Source organism: Electrona antarctica (genome assembly GCF_951216825.1).
Source record: "Electrona antarctica genome assembly, chromosome: 10".
Classification (NCBI taxonomy): domain Eukaryota; kingdom Metazoa; phylum Chordata; class Actinopteri; order Myctophiformes; family Myctophidae; genus Electrona; species Electrona antarctica.
The window spans coordinates 46341311-46360516 of record NC_136791.1 but is presented as its reverse complement, the minus strand read 5'-3'; the positions used below and the strand labels follow the sequence as shown (position 1 = coordinate 46360516).

Sequence of the window (19206 nt, the reverse complement as noted above, 5' to 3'; positions counted from 1 at the left end):
CACAGGCACACGTGCGCGTGCACACACACTTGCACGCATGTGCGCGCACACACGTATTGTCCACCCATGTGGGTGAACTGGTGAATCGCTGGTGGCTTGCTAGGATGAGTACTAGCTTGTGACTCAGACACACAAGCACGCACGCACACACACACACACACACACACACACACACACACAGGACTCTGTCTGATATATTGTGAAGCTTTCCATGACGTTTTGTCAACGTTGTACAAATGTCGAAAATAATATGTACTGTAGCCTTCTATTTCTGCACTCATGACAATAAAAATGTAATATTGTTGATATTGTAGGTCTTCAGAGCACCCAGTGCAACAGCATATTGTGATGTGTCTGGGCGATGTTGTCGATGAGTCAGTGCCGACCTTCAAACTAACAGTACAGTGGGGACAAAATGATGTCTGCTGGCACCAGCGCGCACACAGAAACACATTTACCTTCTGCTGCGCTTGTTCATTTAATTATTCCTATTCAACAGCTTACGGTCATTGTACAGTTTTGAAGTTTATGCTTCATGGTTCAAATAAACTTGCCTTACCTGTTATTTCTAAACTTTTTAGGCATTGACTATTTTGCATATAGCCAAGATAGGGCCTTGCGTGTAGAGGGCAAGCATTAAGGAGGTGCTACTTAACCCATTTTGGGGGCGGGAAGGGAACCCCTTTTGGTGTTAGCATTATGTTGTGCTTTAGCTATTGAAAAATAGCAGACCTACAAGCTCATAGCGCGCCACCGAGTGGCGCGCTACGAGCTTGTAGGTCTGCTATTTTTGAAAAATCGAAGAACCACTGACATAGAAGCTTAGCTTTTTCAGAAAACTGTCAGGATGTAGAAGACATTTTTTTAGAATCTGATCTCCGGTCAAAATGGGTTAACTGCTACTTAACGTAATTTAGTCCTCTGGGGGACACCTGCCAAAAAACGCATATAGGTTTTAAGTTGTTAGAATGGCCTTTGTCAAGATAAAAGAATACAATTCTGAACCTATTGATTAGAATGGGTGTCGGATTCTGGTCACATGGAGCTACCTGGTTGAATTCATTACACTGATCAGATGGCTGAGTGAATCCAGCTGGGGGAGATAAGGAGATTCACGGTAGAACATGGAGTGAGGACTACGTCTGGGATATACTCTTTTCCTCTGTTTCATGGAACTACACTCACCTTCACTAATGAACAGAACTAGTATTATCGAGGGGAAGACGGTACAGCGTTGGACCCAGAGACCAGAGCCGGCCAGGAGAACAAACTGCTGAGCCGCAAGCGACACTATATATGGGAACCAGGTAAATTCCCCCATACATGTGTGTAAATCTGATATGCCAGGGGTCTTCAACGTTTTTCAGTTCAAGGACCCCCTAGCTGAGAGACAGATGAAGCAGGGCCCCTCACTACAAATTGTATAAAACTGTGTTGGATTCATAATTATTATTAGTAATAGTATTTTCAGATGACAGTTAGTTAACCTTCTAAACCTTAAAATATTTAGTCAACTTGACCATTGGCTCTGTACTTGGTCTGCTCTTTTTTTCCTCTGCTCGCCTCTGCTCTTTTTGAGTGGTGTAAACCACTCCAAGGAACAGCAATGTCCGTCCTAACCTACTGTATGTGACTATGTTTAGAGTACCAGTAGGGGCAAAAGTGGCGCTTTTGTGCCAGAAACAGAGAGAGAGAGATACTGTTGCCTGCTAATTACACAGAGAGAGAGAGAGAGAGAGACAGGGGGAGAGGGGAGTTGCACCACTCGGTTCACACGGGTGTGATTTTTTTCCCCTACAATAGCTGTTCTGCAAGCTCTCAACGCCTTGCAGCGCAAGGCGAGCTTGTAGATCTGCTATTTCCGGCTAATGTTCACACAAAGATTTGACTCCCTGTAACTCTTGGGGGTCTCTAGCCCCTCTCGGGACCCCCCTGGTTGAGCTCTTTTCATCATTCACCCGTAGGGTCCCTTAGCATTTATTCAACTCTCTATGGTAGACAGCTGTACATACGCTCCGTTCAGGCCGTGCTGAGCTCCGCTTAAGTGGTCGTGAGATGTTTCTAAGATGCATAACACTGCTATAGGAGACAACGGAAATGTGGAAGAATTTTCATTTGGCGCAGATGCTGTTCTTTTTTCCCCGTTTTGGCTGCTCTGAAATTCTCTCTTCCTTCCTTCCTTGACTTCCTTATTGACTTCCCATTGTACCGCCTCCCGCACCGACACTGGCTAGCTGCGCGCATAGACATATATACATAGACGCCCCTTCCGGCTCTGAGGCGTGTGTCACCATTGAAGGCACAATTTTCCCGACATTCCTTGCAAAGCATTAGCGGAAGCAAAGCAGAAGCTTACAAGCTTCCGCGTGCGTAACATAAGTCCCGGAAAAGACGCGCTGTGATTGGCCAGTAGTCACTTGAGTGACAGCGAGAGACATGGAGGAGTCACATGAGTGACGTCACTCGGGCAGCGACGCAGTCGCCTTCAGCAAATGCCTTCAGCACTTCTAAATAAGAAAGCTGCGGAGAACTGTTGCTTTGTGTTCACTCTTTAATGTTTTCTGTTAGTAATCTAATCCCCCTGGCTCTGATGTTGTATTGTTAATAACTTTGTTGTTTGTGTTTGTTTGTTTGTCTTGTTTTGTATTGTAATGTATATTGTCATGACTGTTATAAAGATTTGTTAAAAAAAAAAAAAGCCTTCAGCACTGCACTTCCGCCTTCATTGGGATACACGTCACTCCAATGAACTGCAGCGGCAAATGAGGCATCTATTTCTTAATATCTATGGCTGCGCGTCCCTACGTTCCTGCCTCTGATATGCTCTGTCGCAGCTCCCGAACCCCCTGCTGAAGACTTCTGTGCTAATTAAGCTAAATTAAGTTCTGACATTCACAATGTGCTGTAGCCAAATTGAGCAGATCATTGTCTGAGGAAGACTATTATAAATGTATTATTCCAAAAAGAGAATTTAGTGATCTAGTGACTGGAGGACAACATTAGGATTTTTTTGGCCTAATGGTGTTACTCAAATTATTAGGGATCATCCACAGGTGAAAATGTCTCTGTTGGTAACATGTCACCTTTCCCAATGACTATGCCTCCTACAGTATGTCACCAACCGTCGGTCAGTCGGTGGTACGTTTGATGGCGATCTGCCCATTAGGTTTTTACATAACTTAGTCAAAGTTGTTTTTCATGTCAAACTCTTTTGAAAAAAGCACATCTTGTAGATTGGCTATTTTCAAATGGCTGAAATACATATAGAGCTTTAAGTCAATTATGTGTTTAGTAATTAGGGATGTCCCGATCCGATCCCGATACCTCAATTTCTGTGTTAGCCGATACCGATACCAAATACAGATACCAGTGTAGTGATCTCATGTTGTGTTTATAGCTATATCTCGTGTTGTGTTTATAGCAGACTCATCACTCAAATGTGCACTTGCAGTTTGGGCAACTCCAAAGCAAACTCCACATGTCCCAACATTTTATTTACCTGCCATAGTGTCAACCCCTTACCCCTGTGTCGGATCTGTGGTTAGACTGGCATATTCACCGATACCGATATGACCCGATATGACAAATAAGGGCCGATCCGATACTTTTCCCGATACCGATACAGTATCGGGACATCTCTATTAGTAATACAAATCTAAAAACTAACTAAGTAAAGTTTTCAAATAATTGTGGAGCAACAGTACAATATTTTCCTAAGAGATGTAGTGGAGTAGAAGTACAGTGCCTGCTGTGTGTGTGTGACTACAACACAGATTGTAAGGCCCCCCCTTAGGCCGGCGCTTTGGGATAGAAGTTGCTATAGAAATGCACACCAGGGGCACGGTGGCACAGTTGGCAGTGCTGTCGCCTCACAGCTAGAAGGTCCTGGGTTCGATTCCAGCTCAATTCAATAAAGTAATCCTTTACCAAAAAAATGGTTTGTGGGCCCTACCTCCTTCCATGATTGCTTTATTAGGCCCTGCACCCACTGTCGAGGTGCGTGTAAATAGGTATGCTCATAACAAATGTTTAAAAAAAAGAAATGCAGACTATTTACCATTCATGATGAGTGTGTTGAACTAGTATGAAATGCCAGGGTTTTCATGGAAGTAATAATAATAATAATAATGGATTTTATTTATAATGCACTTTACATTCCTCAGAATCTCAAAGTGCTACAGTAGGCATAATATATGAAACAATAGGTAAAAGCAGAAAAAAATAAAAAAGAACATTACATGATTAAAAGCAGGAAACAAAAAACAACAGTTAATGAACACGAGGTCAGGGAATAAAATCAGTGGGTTTGGGGGAAGGCCTTATTAAAAAGGTAGGTCTTTAGTCCTCTCTTGAAGCAGTCGATTGACTGTGGCACTCAAGTGTGGGGGGAGAGCATTCCACAGTTCAGGGGCAGCTGTGCAGAAGGCCCTGTCACCCATGGTGCGCAGGTTGGCCGTGACGGGGTTGAGGCAGTATGTGTTTGATGAGCGGAGGGTGCAGGTCGAGGGTTTCAGGGAGACTAATTCTTTGAGGTAGAGGGGGGCGTTTCCGTGGACGCATTGGTGGGTGAGCAGGGATATTTTGTATTGTGTTCGGAACGCGACGGGGAGCCAGTGAAGTGAGCGGAGGATGGGTGTGATGTGTTCTCGTTTGCGCACTCTCATCAGGATCCTAGCAGCGCTGTTTTGGATGTATTGGAGCCTTTGAAGGCTCTTGCTAGGGATCCTGATGAGAAGTGCATTACAGTAGTCCAGCCTGGAGGAGACGAAGGCGTGGACGAGTCTCTCTGAGTCAGCTAGCGTGAGTGTTGGTCGGAGTTTTGAGATGTTTCTGAGGTGGAAAAAATAAGTTTTGCAGATATGTCTGATGTGGGGCTCGAAGTTGAGGTGAGGGTCCATTTTTACTCCCATGTTGGTGACAACTGGTGAGAGGGGGAGGTCCTGTCCAGAGAAGGTGATGGTGGTTATGGGGGAGTTTTGGATCTGGTCTGGTGTGCCTATTTGGATGACTTCAGTTTTGGAGCTGTTTAACTGCAGAAAGTTGCGACTCATCCACTCCAGGCAGGTGGTGAGGGAAGTGGAAGAGGATCAGTATAAATAAGTATTTTGGGAAGAGTGTGGCTCAAATGGACTAAGAAAAGTGAAGCAAAAAAAGTGTTGCTGCATAATGGACCCTTCGCACTGTCTGAAAGAGTTCTGATTTACGTGTGTGTGTGTGTGTGTGTGTGTGTGTGTGTGTGTGTGTGTGTGTGTGTGTGTGTGTGTGTGTGTGTGTGTGTGTGTGTGTGTGTGTGTGTGTGTGTGTGTGTGTGTGTGGGGGCGGGGGCGGGGGCGGGGGCGGGCACGGACATCTTCATCCATTCCTCCATGCATGCACTCGCATTTGCCTCGAGACAGAAAGGAGGGAGTGAGTCTCGAGTGAGAGAGCAGGAGGTTGAGTGTGCTCTAAGGCCCCATTTACACTGGCAGACAAATCTAGGCTGAATCAGATCTGTGCCACATCAAGATTGAAATCTGATTGGTTTAAATGAGTCTTAACAGGTCACATGACTAATTTAAACAAATCAGATTCCAATCTGGATGTGGCTCAGATCTAATTCAGGCTGGATTTGGCTGCCAGTGTAAATGGGGCTTAAGTGATCTGAGTGCGTCAACTCAACTCATTTAGTAAGGTGAAAATGCGAGAAATTGCAAGTGCGGTTTCCCTGACGCAAGTGGTGGGATGCATACTAGTCACCAGGACCCAAGAAATGGTTGCATTGGTGTGATGATACAGTGGCTATATAGTCTCAACAATGATGAGCAATGCAAAACTTTTGCAACTTGCAAACGCATCACAAACTGGACTCGACCTGCAATGGGGCTGCAGACCCCTGCAATGTCTCCCTGCAACATATTGCGATGGTTTGTTTTCTTAAAAGAAATTATCCCACGATTTTGTAACACATTTTTTCACTCCGTGTCAATTAGCTAATGTAATCCTGGGCCCTATACACTCCCTCTGCCAACCTGGGGAGAGCAACGGACTGACCTCATGCTTTCTTCAATGCATGAGGAGTCCAAGCTGTTTCTTTTTCACCTGACAGGGGGGAGTTTCCCCGTTTGGACGTAGCGCGTGGAAGGAACACGTTATTCCAAGAGAAAAGCCTGGTCACAACCTAAGGCAGAGACGGTATTGGCGGAAGTGTCGGGCCGGAACATCGGTCAGCTGTATTTCCCCCGGATACAATGTTTTTTCGACCAATCACAACACTCGTTTCATTCACGGAGATGTAACCAGATTTGTAAAGCGTCAACGTAATTTCGTTGAGCGCTACTTCCGCCAAAGTCCCGCATCTTCCACCCAAAACAAATGATACCGTCTACAGCGTAGGTCTTGCCCAGCGTGCGGCTGGCCCCGGGCTAAATCGGTCTGGATCCTGGGCTAAATCGGTCTGGATCCTGGGCTAAATCGGTCTGGATCCTGGCCTACATCAGTCTGGATCCTGGCCTACATCGGTCTGGATCCTGGGCTAAATCAGTCTGGATCCTGGGCTAAATCGGTCTGGATCCTGGGCTAAATCGGTCTGGATCCTGGGCTAAATCAATCTGGATCCTGGGCTAAATCGGTCTGGATCCTGGGCTAAATCGGTCTGGATCCTGGGCTAAATTGGTGTATCGCCCAAATGTCCATATGATATACCCCCAGGTGAAGGAGTTCAAGTATCTCCGGCTGAAAGGCAGGACGGAGCACGAGATCATCCGTAGAATCTGAGCAACAGGAAAGCTGTGGCGATGTGATGAAAAAAGCCAGAAGGCAAAAAGCATCTAAATCTACCAGTCGATCATCATTCCTGCTCTACGCCTGTGGTCAGGAAATGGATCATCATTCCTGCTCTACGCCTGTGGTCAGGAAATGGATCATCATTCCTGCTCTACGCCTGTGGTCAGGAAATGGATCATCATTCCTGCTCTACGCCTGTGGTCAGGAAATGGATCATCATTCCTGCTCTACGCCTGTGGTCAGGAAATGGATCATCATTCCTGCTCTACGCCTGTGGTCAGGAAATGGATCATCATTCCTGCTCTACGCCTGTGGTCAGGAAATGGATCATCATTCCTGCTCTACGCCTGTGGTCAGGAAATGGATCATCATTCCTGCTCTACGCCTGTGGTCAGGAAATGGATCATCATTCCTGCTCTACGCCTGTGGTCAGGAAATGGATCATCATTCCTGCTCTACGCCTGTGGTCAGGAAATGGATCATCATTCCTGCTCTACGCCTGTGGTCAGGAAATGGATCATCATTCCTGCTCTACGCCTGTGGTCAGGAAATGGATCATCATTCCTGCTCTACGCCTGTGGTCAGGAAATGGATCATCATTCCTGCTCTACGCCTGTGGTCAGGAAATGGATCATCATTCCTGCTCTACGCCTGTGGTCAGGAAATGGATCATCATTCCTGCTCTACGCCTGTGGTCAGGAAATGGATCATCATTCCTGCTCTACGCCTGTGGTCAGGAAATGGATCATCATTCCTGCTCTACGCCTGTGGTCAGGAAATGGATCATCATTCCTGCTCTACGCCTGTGGTCAGGAAATGGATCATCATTCCTGCTCTACGCCTGTGGTCAGGAAATGGATCATCATTCCTGCTCTACGCCTGTGGTCAGGAAATGGATCATCATTCCTGCTCTACGCCTGTGGTCAGGAAATGGATCATCATTCCTGCTCTACGCCTGTGGTCAGGAAATGTGGGTCACACGGCAGAATATTGCAGACACGATGCAGCTGAAATGGGTTTTTCTCTCAGGAGGGGCGGCTGGCATCTCCCTCAGGGATGAGGTGAGAACGCTCAGTCTTCCATGAGAGACTGGCAGCGGAGGCACTGCTTGCGTAGAATGAGTCGGTTGAGGTTAGGGATGGTACGACAGGAAAATTACATGTCAACGTTATTGTGGCAAAACTGATTGTGATAAGCAAAAATATGCATAAAACTTAAATTGTCAATGTTGTTAACCACTTGAATCGAACGTTCGTCAAAAATAGGCATAGCCGATCTATAAGCTCACCGCGTTGCGCTGCAGCGAGTTGTGAGCTCGTAGATCGTCTATTTCTTTCGGAATCCATTTGTGTAGTCTGAAATGAGAGCATATACCAAATGCATTCTTTACAGGTCCGTTTTATTAAGTATAAAGGGGTTTAAAGCCATTTTGGGCGGGAACCCCTTTTGGTGTTGCATACATTATGTTATAATTTAGCTATTGAAAAATAGCAGATCTACAAGCTCATAGCGCGCCACCGAGTGGCGCGCTATGAGCTTGTAGGTCTGCTATTTTTGAAAAACCGTTAAAATTTGCCTCAAATCTTTCCGAAAATTGTCATGATTTAGAAAACTTTCTTTTTAAATTTCGACGTCAGGCCTGAATGGGTTAAGTGCCACTGCATTTGCAGCTCAACAAAAGCCAATTCATCCTAGTGTGACAGAGGACAATTTCGCAATGTGATTATCGTGATCGTTTCTTTTTTAATCACGATAAACAATCTAGTTGAGGGCATCTAGGTATAGGATGGCTCCTGGTCGACCCTCGCTATAGGGAGGTTTTCCAGTCCCGTCCAGCTGGGAGGAGGCCACAGGGCAGACTGAGGACCGTGTGGAGGGATTAGGACCCCACGCTGGTCTGAGAATCCCTCAGCATCGCCCAGTCTGATGTCCAGTGGAGTAAAGTAACATGGACATGTACTCAAGTACTGTAGTTCAGTACTTCTTCTCCACTACATCTCGGAGGCAAATATTATACTTTTACTGCAATACTAAGTAGTAACTGTTACTTTGTAGATTTTGATTATTATTGCACAACACGTTCAGCCCTATATACATTTCGGCCATTTGAAAATAGTCAATCTGTACAAGTGACGCATTGTGAGCTTGTAAATCGGCTATTTTCATTTTGATACCAAATGCCAATACTTTTGTACTATTACTAAAGTAAATTTAGAATTCCGGACTTTTACTCGAGTATTTCTAGATTTCAGTATTTATACTTTTACTTACAGTAGCCTACTGTAAGTACTGCATTTTTTAAGTACACTGTACACTGTACTGTACTGTATAAAATGGAGAGTATACTTTTTCCACCGTTGCTAATGTCTAAGGCCAATGTGGCCACGCAAGGAAAGGGTTGTCTGTCTGGGACTGGCACCGCTGGCTACGTACCTCTGTGAATCCGGATTAGCCCATGAAGACGGATGGATGAATGAAATGGTCCAGACAGTAATGGAGTCCGAGGGAGAGGCGGGTAGCGGAGGACGGGGGATGAAAGGTGTCCTTTTAGGTCAGAGCGATGAAGGGAAGAAAGGTAGAGGATGGATGAATAGAACATAGAAGTCCAAACAGTAGTGGAGTCCTTTTAGGTCAGAGCGAGGGAGAGGGGTAGGGGAGGATAGAAAGGTGGTTCAGGTCAGAGGGAGAGGGGTAAGGGAGGACAGGGATAGAAAGGTGGTTCAGGTCAGAGGGAGAGGGGTAGGGGAGGACAGGGGGATAGAAAGGTGGTTCAGGTCAGAGGGAGAGGGGTAGGGGAGGACAGGGGGATAGAAAGGTGGTTCAGGTCAGAGGGAGAGGGGTAGGGGAGGACTGGGGATAGAAAGGTGGTTCAGGTCAGAGGGAGAGGGGTAGGGGAGGATAGAAAGGTGGTTCAGGTCAGGTCAGAGGGAGAGGGGTAGGGGAGGACAGGGGGACAGAAAGGTGGTTCAGGTCAGAGGGGTAGGGGAGGACAGGGGATAGAAAGGTGGTTCAGGTCAGAGGGAGAGGGGTAGGGGAGGATGGGGGGATAGAAAGGTGGTTCAGGACAGGTCAGAGGGAGAGGAGTAGGGGAGGACAGGGATAGAAAGGTGGTTCAGGTCAGAGGGAGAGGGGTAGGGGAGGACAGGGGGATAGAAAGGTGGTTCAGGACAGGTCAGAGGGAGAGGGGTAGGGGAGGACAGGGATAGAAAGGTGGTTCAGGTCAGAGGGAGAGGGGTAGGGGAGGACAGGGGGATAGAAAGGTGGTTCAGGACAGGTCAGAGGGAGAGGGGTAGGGGAGGACAGGGGGATAGAAAGGTGGTTCAGGTCAGAGGGAGAGGGGTAGGGGAGGACAGGGGATAGAAAGGTGGTTCAGGTCAGAGGGAGAGGGGTAGGGGAGGACAGGGGATAGAAAGGTGGTTCAGGACAGGTCAGAGGGAGAGGGGTAGGGGAGGACAGGGATAGAAAGGTGGTTCAGGTCAGAGGGAGAGGAGTAGGGGAGGACAGGGATAGAAAGGTGGTTCAGGCTGGAGGGTTCAGCCTCCAGGAAGAAACCCTAAATACAAAGTTAATACACCATTGCACATAAAAACGACTCCAGGGTGTCTATGTAATGAAGTACTGTCACCTCATAGACACATGAAAAACTGGAAAAATACAAAAATTGTGGCACTCCCTCTTTAACCACTACAGCCCTACAGTATATACTTTGGCTGCAAGCTCATACGACGCATCGATGCAAATCTGTTATTTTCAAATGATAAATAACAAGTAATTTTACTTTAAGTACATTTTGATGCCAATGCTTTTGTACTTTTAGTACCCACTCCGATTTTGAATACCAATAGCTTCCACTAGTCAGACTATTTCTACAATAGGGTAAAAATTGTGAGTACTTCTCCCGTCATTGCTCTGGCATAATGTTGAAGTGCCCTTGAATATGACACTGAACTCCAAACTGCTTCCGATGCACATGTTGGTGCCTTGCATGGTCCCCCCCCCATGGGTGAATATAATGCACGTTGTTGTAGTGTACTTTGGATAAATGTGCTGTAGAAATACAGACCACTTTGGTTCGATGGCAAACGAGAGAAAGAGAGAGAGTTGGAAAGGTTAGAATAGACAGGAACGGGGAAGGAGAAGCCTTTTGGCTAAGGAGGAATGGATCAGCATAATTTCAATGGAATGATGAGGAAAACAAACGTGTTTGGAGGCAGAAGAAAGGCGGGGATAAAGAGGGGTTATGTCTCGGCCTCAAATCAAAATGTAATTGGACGACCCAGTGAGAGGTGTGGCCTGTGGCGAGTCTACAGGGACCGTTTCCTGTCGGGGTTGGCAAATGAGCTCTCTGGGCTCTTGCCCTCTCTGGTGTAATGTAACTGAGTACATTTACTCAAGTACCGTACTGAAGTACAATTTTGAGTTATTTGTACTTTACTGGAGTATTTCCAATACTTTTACTTCTACTCCACTACATCTCAGAGGCAAATATTGCACTTTTACTCCACTACACTTATTTCAAAACTTTAGTTACTTTCCCAGACAGCACTGGGGATCGCTCGACATCGCTGCAGCGTCAATAATAAATCGCTTGGTCGCCCTCTGTTATGAGTGTAGCGTGGATGTACTGTAAATGGTGCATTTATATAGCGCCTTTATCCAAGGCGCTTTACATAGATTGTTTATTACATTCACCCATTCATACACTGATTGCGGCGGAAGCAATGCAAGGCACCAACCAGCACATCGGGAGCAATTTGGGGTTCAGTGTCTTGCCCAAGGACACTTCGACATGTAGACAGGATGAGCCTGGATTCGAACCGCCGACCCATGGATCATTGGACGACCTGCTCTACCTCCTGAGCCACAATCGCCTGTATATTCTAGCTCGCTATAGCGACGGCCGAACCGGGCTGAAAATGCGACATTGGCGCTATATCTGAACATTAAGTTAAAGTATTAAATAGGGCTTACGGTGTTAAACTTGACCATTTGTGTGCCTTGAGCACACAAAATGTGTTAAGGTAATAATTGAAGCAGACAATTGAATTGGTAAAACATTTATTGAAATAACAGGCTTTTATTTCTTAAAGTTTTAGAATCTTTTAATACAAATAAAAGGTAATTGAAATTGGAAGGCTCGTCTGAGGACGACCTAGAGAGAGAAACGATGCAGTATTTAATAATAAACTAGAAAGATGTGCTGTCAGAACATCATTGTGAGAACAGGCCAGCTCCGTATATGGAGCCTGGTCAGGGGCCCTATTGTCCAGAGCCTGGGCCTCTGGACAACCGTGGGTCCGAGCGACTCAAGGCCGGGCACTGCACTCCCTATGGTGGTGTGGGCCGAACGGTTCTCAAGTCACGTGTATTACAGACGTACAGAGACTTGGTGCATTTATAGATATGTCCTTATCCGTTCTGAATATATGAACAGCAAATGATGTTCAGTGTGGGCAATGCAATGTAATAGATCACATTACTGATAGGGGGGAGTTGTTTACAGATGGTCTAACAACAACATGGTTTAAATCCACCCGGACGGGGAATTGCCTTGGCAACAGTTACAATCCTGTGCACTTTTGTAGTGTCGAAACAGCGCGTGTGTTCACATTAACATGCCCCCGTCCAACTGTCAGAGCTGGCTTTCAGGTGCCTGTGCCACGCAACCCCCGCGTTGGCCGCGATGCTTCCCCAAAGAAGAAGTTCTGTCGACTGACGCAAGAGTAGCTAGTAGTATCAGGGTCCGAGTTGTTTTCCCCGTGTGGACTGTGGGTCTGTTACTCGGAAAAGTGTGTCCCAGTATTAATTTGTGTCTGTCCCAACATGCATTTCACTGGTGACCCGGAAGTGGACAGACAGACAGCGATCGGTCCATTTAGTAATGATAACACTAGACCGGTGCCCGGCTGTAGAGTCTGTAACGACGGGACACGCGTGTCGAATTTGAAGTAGGTTTGGGGCGAACGGTTCTCGAGTTAAGTGGATTACAGACATACACACGTACGTACAGTACGTACACACAGAGACTTTGTGTATTTATAGATCATGTGTAACTATTTGTTTGATGTTTGGACAAAATCTGTAGGAGTAATTTTAAGTTTTGTAAAAATCTGCCTCCTGGCGGCGATATACTGTAAAAGGGTGATTTGAAAGATGTCGGCCAGAGGTTTGCCCCACATGCCTCTAGTTCAGTTTTATCGTTATATCGAGTTTTATAGCGCCACCGATTTGAACAATTGTAGGATGGCATTTCTTCCTTCGCCTGGTGGGAATGTGCGTGCAAAGTTTCACAGCATTTTGTTCAAAATGGAGCACTCCTGCAAACTTTGGAAGCCAATCTCAGCCAATCGGGATGGAATAATATGTGACTAGAGATGATGTGTGGCGATGTGCAGGAAGTTGATGACGCTATAACAGCTCGATGTGAAACATTTGGCCATGGGAGTGTGTGTGTGCACAGTTCCACGTCGATCAGGCCAACGGAGCCGGAGATATGATATGATATTCAATAATAATGGACATATATTATATTCAATAATACTGGACACATTTATTTAAGGATGCATTGCACACTCCTTTATGAGTCGTCGTGGAAATTATTTACATTTTGAACCAGTCGAGTGACTTGGACACCAGCTGAGAGCTAGAACTGTATATGCTGCCATATTGCAGATATTTCTGTGCGTATATCCCATCGTGTTTTGTGCTTTCGAAAAGCTTAAGGGCAGTATTATGCATGTCTTAACTACCAGGTCTTATTACTTAGCTTAAGACCTGGAGGCGTGGTCAATGCCATTTGGCTATTCTGAGTGGCCAAACAGCATTGACCACGCCTCCAGGTCTTAAGTTAAGTAATAAGACCTGGTACTTAAGACACGCATAATACTGCCCTAAGTCTCAGTCATGTGTTATCACACATGGAAGTTACAGAAAGAAAGGATGTAAAAAAAAAACCTGATAGTGGAATGAGAAGAACCTCAAATGTTAATACAGAAAGATATTTATTGTTTGGTTAAATTATTGACATAGACCTTAATTTATTCATTGGTCATGTATGATATATTTAGCATTACGTACAAATAATTGGATGTTGATATGAGGTTGTTGTGTCATTGTGTGGCCCCAGATAAACTCATAGAATAAAGTATGCACACTCCAGCCTCAATATGGCAAAATATTTATTTGGGCTACTATTTGTGCTATTGTAGTTGCTCAAATAAATAAACCAGTCAAAAAATAAATCCCAAGGCTACATGGCCATCCTTTAGAATATAGATTTTGTCCTCTGTATCCCATACAGTATGACTGACTGACAGCATTATGATTCTTTTGAACAGTGGCTACTGGCTACAGTGGTGAGCACCAAAGACGTGGTACCACACAGTACCAGGGAGGTGCCAGGGAGGCACCACCAGTGACACTTTGGAGTGCTCACCACTGTATGTTTTGGCAACAGTTTTGTCAAATGACACATTGTGGTCTGTGGGCCACATGCCTGAGGGAGGTCTGTTCCAGAAGGGGATGCTTTAACCCATTTTGGGGCGGGAACCCCTTTTGGTGTTAGCATTATATTATGCTTTAGCTATTGAAAAATAGCAGATCTACAAGCTCATAGCGCGCCACCGAGTGGCGCGCTACGAGCTTGTAGGTCTGCTATTTTTGAAAAATCTAAGAACGACTGACATAGAAACATAGCTTTTTCAGAAAACTGTCAGGATGTAGAAGATATTTATAGAATCTGATCTAAGGTCAAATGGGTTAAACCAGTGGTTCCCAAATGTTTGAGCTCGAGACCCAAAAGGGAAATGTGACGTCTCCCCGGACCCCGGGACCAAGTAGTGAAATGTGACGTCTCCCCGGACCCCGGGACCAAGTAGCGAAAATAGCCGATCAAGCTTTGTAGAGATAGCCGCGACCCAAAAAAATCGTCCCTCGACCCAGTGTTTGGGAATCCTCCTTTTTGTGAAATATTTATTGGTTTTTAAAAAGAGTTTGTGCATGTTTACAATAATACTTCGTATAAGATGTCACGGTTTGACATCATAGAGATTACCGCTGTGCTAACCTACTCAGAACCACCACTACTCTTATTTCATTGGTGTCCATTGGCTGCTTTTCATTAAACCCTGGAACATGGACCTTCTTTATATGATTTAAAATGTCTTTAAAGAAAGACATTTTAATTTTTAACCCATTTAGGCCTGACCTCAAAATTTTAAAAAAATCTTCTAAATCCTTCAGTTTTCTGAAATAAATATTTTCACGATTTTTCAAAAATAGCAGACCTACAAGCTCGTAGCGCGCCACTCGGTGGCACGCTATGAGCTTGTAGATCTGCTATTTTTCAATAGCTAAATTATAACATGTTTAAAAACACCAAAAGGGGTTCCCGCCCAAAATGGGTTAAATCAGGACAAAGTCAATTTACATACTGTAATTAAGGGGTCATACAGCCATACTGTATATATAATAGTACAAGATACAATTGTTAGTTATTGTATAATTCTTGGGAAGATTACCCGTCTACTGTATATTTCCACAATATGCTGCCTGTACAGGGCTTTGTTACCGTAATGATTGTCAGAAAGCATTGTAGGGACCTTACATAATTTGTCATAACACACCAAATATACTGCATAATATACTCCATATTAATAATGCAATAATGATGGAAATAGCACTGAGACAGTTGTGTTAGTTGTGTTAGGCACACAAGGCTCTTACATAAAATAAAATAAAATAAAGTTCTTCATTAAGACACTGTAGAAATCAAGGTACATACAGTAACTCAAAATATAAAAAGAAATCTATAAATATAAGTGATTATTTGTTCCTATTTCAGATCAAGAGATTAATACCTTTCAAAAGCTCCCGGCTGTCAGTCGCCATGCTCGTATTTCTGCAGTGATGCAAATATCCTGCATCCTTAGACTCACTGAATTGAGAAAGGACACAATCATATCAGATCTACAAGCTCATAGCGCGCTACGAGCTTGTAGGTCTGCTATTTTTGAAAAATCGTGAAAATGTGCCTGAAATCTTTGAATATATGTTCTTTCAGAGCGAGTTTTTAACTCAAATCTTTGCTACTGATGAGAGGGTCCCTGGAACTACATACTTTCAGATGGGGGTCAGCAGTGGCCAATGTCATATATATTTGGGGTTCCTTGACATGAATATGTTTGAGAACAACTGACATAGAAACAACATTTTCAGAAAAGACATTTTTTAAATTTCGACGTCAGGTCTAAATGGCTTAATCACAAATAAAGTTTCACAAGAGTACAGCGGGGGGGGGGCAAAGGAGGGACACACCAAAACACAACTGTCTGTATTACACAACTGTATTACACAACTGTATTACACAACTGTCTCAATACTCTTATCCAGGGATTGCAATGGCAACCAAAATGTATTCAAGTACTCTCTGGTCCAGTAGGTTCTCAACCTTTTTCATCAAGGTACATTATTTATTCGGACGTTTGAGCCACGGACCTAACCTGACTCCGCCAGATGGGGCAGCAGAGAGTACACTGGGTTGGAGCAGGAGGGGGAACCCAGTGTACTCTCTGCTGCCCCATCTGGCGGAGTCAGGTTACCACGGACCACCATTTGGCGAAATTTAGCCTGTCAGACCCAAAACCTTTTTGTTACAGTATCGTCGATAGGATTTTGTCCACAATTCCATGCTGTATTGATGTGGTAACGTATAGGAGAGATAACGTTGATCAAAATAACAATTCCTCTCCATTCTGTAATTGTGTATACACTTTATATAATAATATTTAACTCTTGAGTACCGTTTCTTAAAGGACCAGCGCCTTATATATTGGTGGTTCATGTATACATATTATCAACAGAATTCAGTAATAAAGGCTAGTGCGGAACTCTCCTTTAATTAAAGATGGAGTGCCGTAATTTTTGTGCTTTTTCTGTTGTGTGTGTGTCTATGGAGTTAACAGGTGTGGTTATATTATTCAAATATGTCTTCCCTGTGTATTTTTGGTTGGCCTGAAAGCCTTTGAGTCAAAAGGCCCAATCCATAAAACACCATTTTAGTGACATCATAACCCTAACCCCTCCTCTAACCCTCCCCCCCATTATCATACAACAGCTGTGGGCGAGGCTTAAGTTCAGGTGGGTGGTGCTAAGGTGAAAACCAGGTGTACTTAATGAACTGATGGGTGCGGCCACATAAAAACATCACTTTCTGTACACTTTTGTGAAAACAATCTTCCTCCTAGTATCATTGTACCTGATGATCATGTTTTAAACAATCATGGCACTCCATCTTTAAAAATCTATAAGGGTGGTTACCAACTTTCCATCATTTTTGCTGGGTACCACCTGGAACCCCCTCAAGTACCACGGGTGGTCCCTAGACCACTGGTTGAGAACCACTGCTCTAGTCCCATGTGCGTTTTGTGGTGTGTCACCATAGTTCAGGGTTCCCCAATATGGCCCGCGGAGCGCCCCCTTGTGGCCCCTGGAAGAATTTCCCAAAAAAAAAAAAGTTTTTTGTTTTGTTTTGGGGGGGTGTCCCAGATATAAATGGCATTAAATGGGGGTCAGTAGCCTATGCATGTCAAACTGGGCACCCCCTCAAGGACCACTGGTGGTCCCCAGACCACTGGTTGAGAACAATTTGTTATTAATTAATTAAAAAATAAAAAACCCAATTTTTCGCGCGTGCGGACCCCAGCCTGGTTCCCTATAGTCAAAATATGGCCCTTGTGGAAAATTAATTGGGGAACCCTGCCATAGTTGGACCAACACTAAGAAGATATATGTTGGCCTGGAGTTACTTGGCTAGCTAGCTAGCATGGCTGCCATGGAGAAATCCCATGGCCAAGTGCTTTTTATCATTCAACCGTGGTATTATTTATGTCTCCATCACCATGGTAACAGACTCTGTCGCCTTTCAGGCCTGCGTGCGACAACGTTGTCTTGATTATGATGAGCGTGACGAGCAGCACAGCACAACAGCTGGCCTCTGTGCTTTTCAACTTACAATGCATGTATTTGCAGGCATGTGTGTCTTACTTCTATGTACTGTAGTAAGGCGCAGAAAACTAGTTTGCAAAAACGTACGGGAAATTGAAGAACCTGTTTTATGGACATAGTTTTAAACATTTCACTATTCATACGTTTTAAATCTATGTACTGTACTCTGATCTTCAATATCAGATAAGAGTACAGTAGTTCACCCAAAAAATGACTTATTTTATATCAATTAAATTGATAGAAAATGAGTAATTGTTTGGGTGAACTATAGGCTACCCCTTTAACCCATTTAGGCCTGAACTCGAAATTTATATAATAGCAGACCTACAAGTTCGTAGCGCGCCACTCGGTGGCGCGCTACGAACTTGTAGATCTGCTATTTTTCAATAGCGAAATTATAACATAGTTTAAAACACCAAAAGGGGTTCCCGCCCAAAATGGGTTAAACCCTACAGTACACAGGCATAGGCCTACTTAGTTGACTGGAGTCTCCCAGGGCTCTCTACTAGGTCCTCTCCTTGTTTCTTTCTACACCTAATCTTACCGTCTATACTCTACACCAACTCTCTGCAGAACATTGCAGAGATGTGCAAGCTCGCAGACAATCAACATTGTGGGCTTGTAGATCTATTATTTTCACTGAATGTTATCCCCAGAATGTGGACGCTATAGGGTTTCAGGTCAATGCCTCTGCCTTTCACTCACTGCGTTGGAGAAGTACATGTTTAATATGAAACGCAACCATGGAGTTATATAACGCAACAAGTTGGAGGACATAGCACACAGAGGACAGGAAGGACCCGTTTTTCATTTGTTGTGATCATCACAACAAATTAAATGTCTGATAGCCATTTGCCCCTCTTGTCATGTACTGAATAATTGCCTTTGGTGTGTCCATACCTTTTAGGCCTCACTCAGACCTTCACAACAGATTGTTGTATAGCTGATGCATGATACTTGTTTACTGATGCAAGCTCGCAATTCATTTCCAATGGGAGTCACGTGGTTTGACACAACATTTTTGTTGTATGAGGGGGAGGGGGGGGCAGTCAAAACACAGCCGAAAGCCGTACAACAAATATGTTGTGTCAAACCATGTGACTTCCATTGGAAATGCATTGGGGCGGCCATGACACTTACCCTTTGTTTACATATAGCATCCAAAAATGTTGTATGCTAGATGCGAAGGTGTGAGTGAGGCCTTAGTCTACTTATTTCACCATTTCTCTGGAACCGTTTGTTGAACTGGCTGAAAACAGTTTGTTGAACTGGCTGAAAACCGTTTGTTGAACTGGCTGAAAACCGTTTGTTGAACTGGCTGAAAACCGTTTGTTGAACTGGCTGAAAACCGTTTGTTGAACTGGCTGAAAACCGTTTGTTGAACTGGCTCAAAACCGTTTGTTGAACTGGCTCAAAACCGTTTGTTGAACTGGCTCAAAA

At 44.5% G+C, this 19206-nt stretch overlaps 1 protein-coding gene across 6 annotated transcripts in view; it reads left to right on the top strand.

Annotated features, from left to right (window-relative positions):
* Window positions 1-1077: 1077 nt before the first annotated feature.
* LOC306931554 (follistatin-related protein 1-like) overlaps window positions 1078-19206 on the top strand; it is a 101094-nt gene continuing 82965 nt past the window's right edge. For 4 of the 6 annotated variants that reach the window (XM_079512968.1, XM_079512966.1, XM_079512967.1 and 1 more), the window contains exon 1: window positions 1078-1307. The gene's annotated coding sequence lies outside the window, so the exon portion shown is untranslated. The remainder of the gene's footprint in view (window positions 1308-19206) is intronic. The other 2 variants (XM_079512970.1, XM_079512969.1) reach the window with 1 other exon arrangement.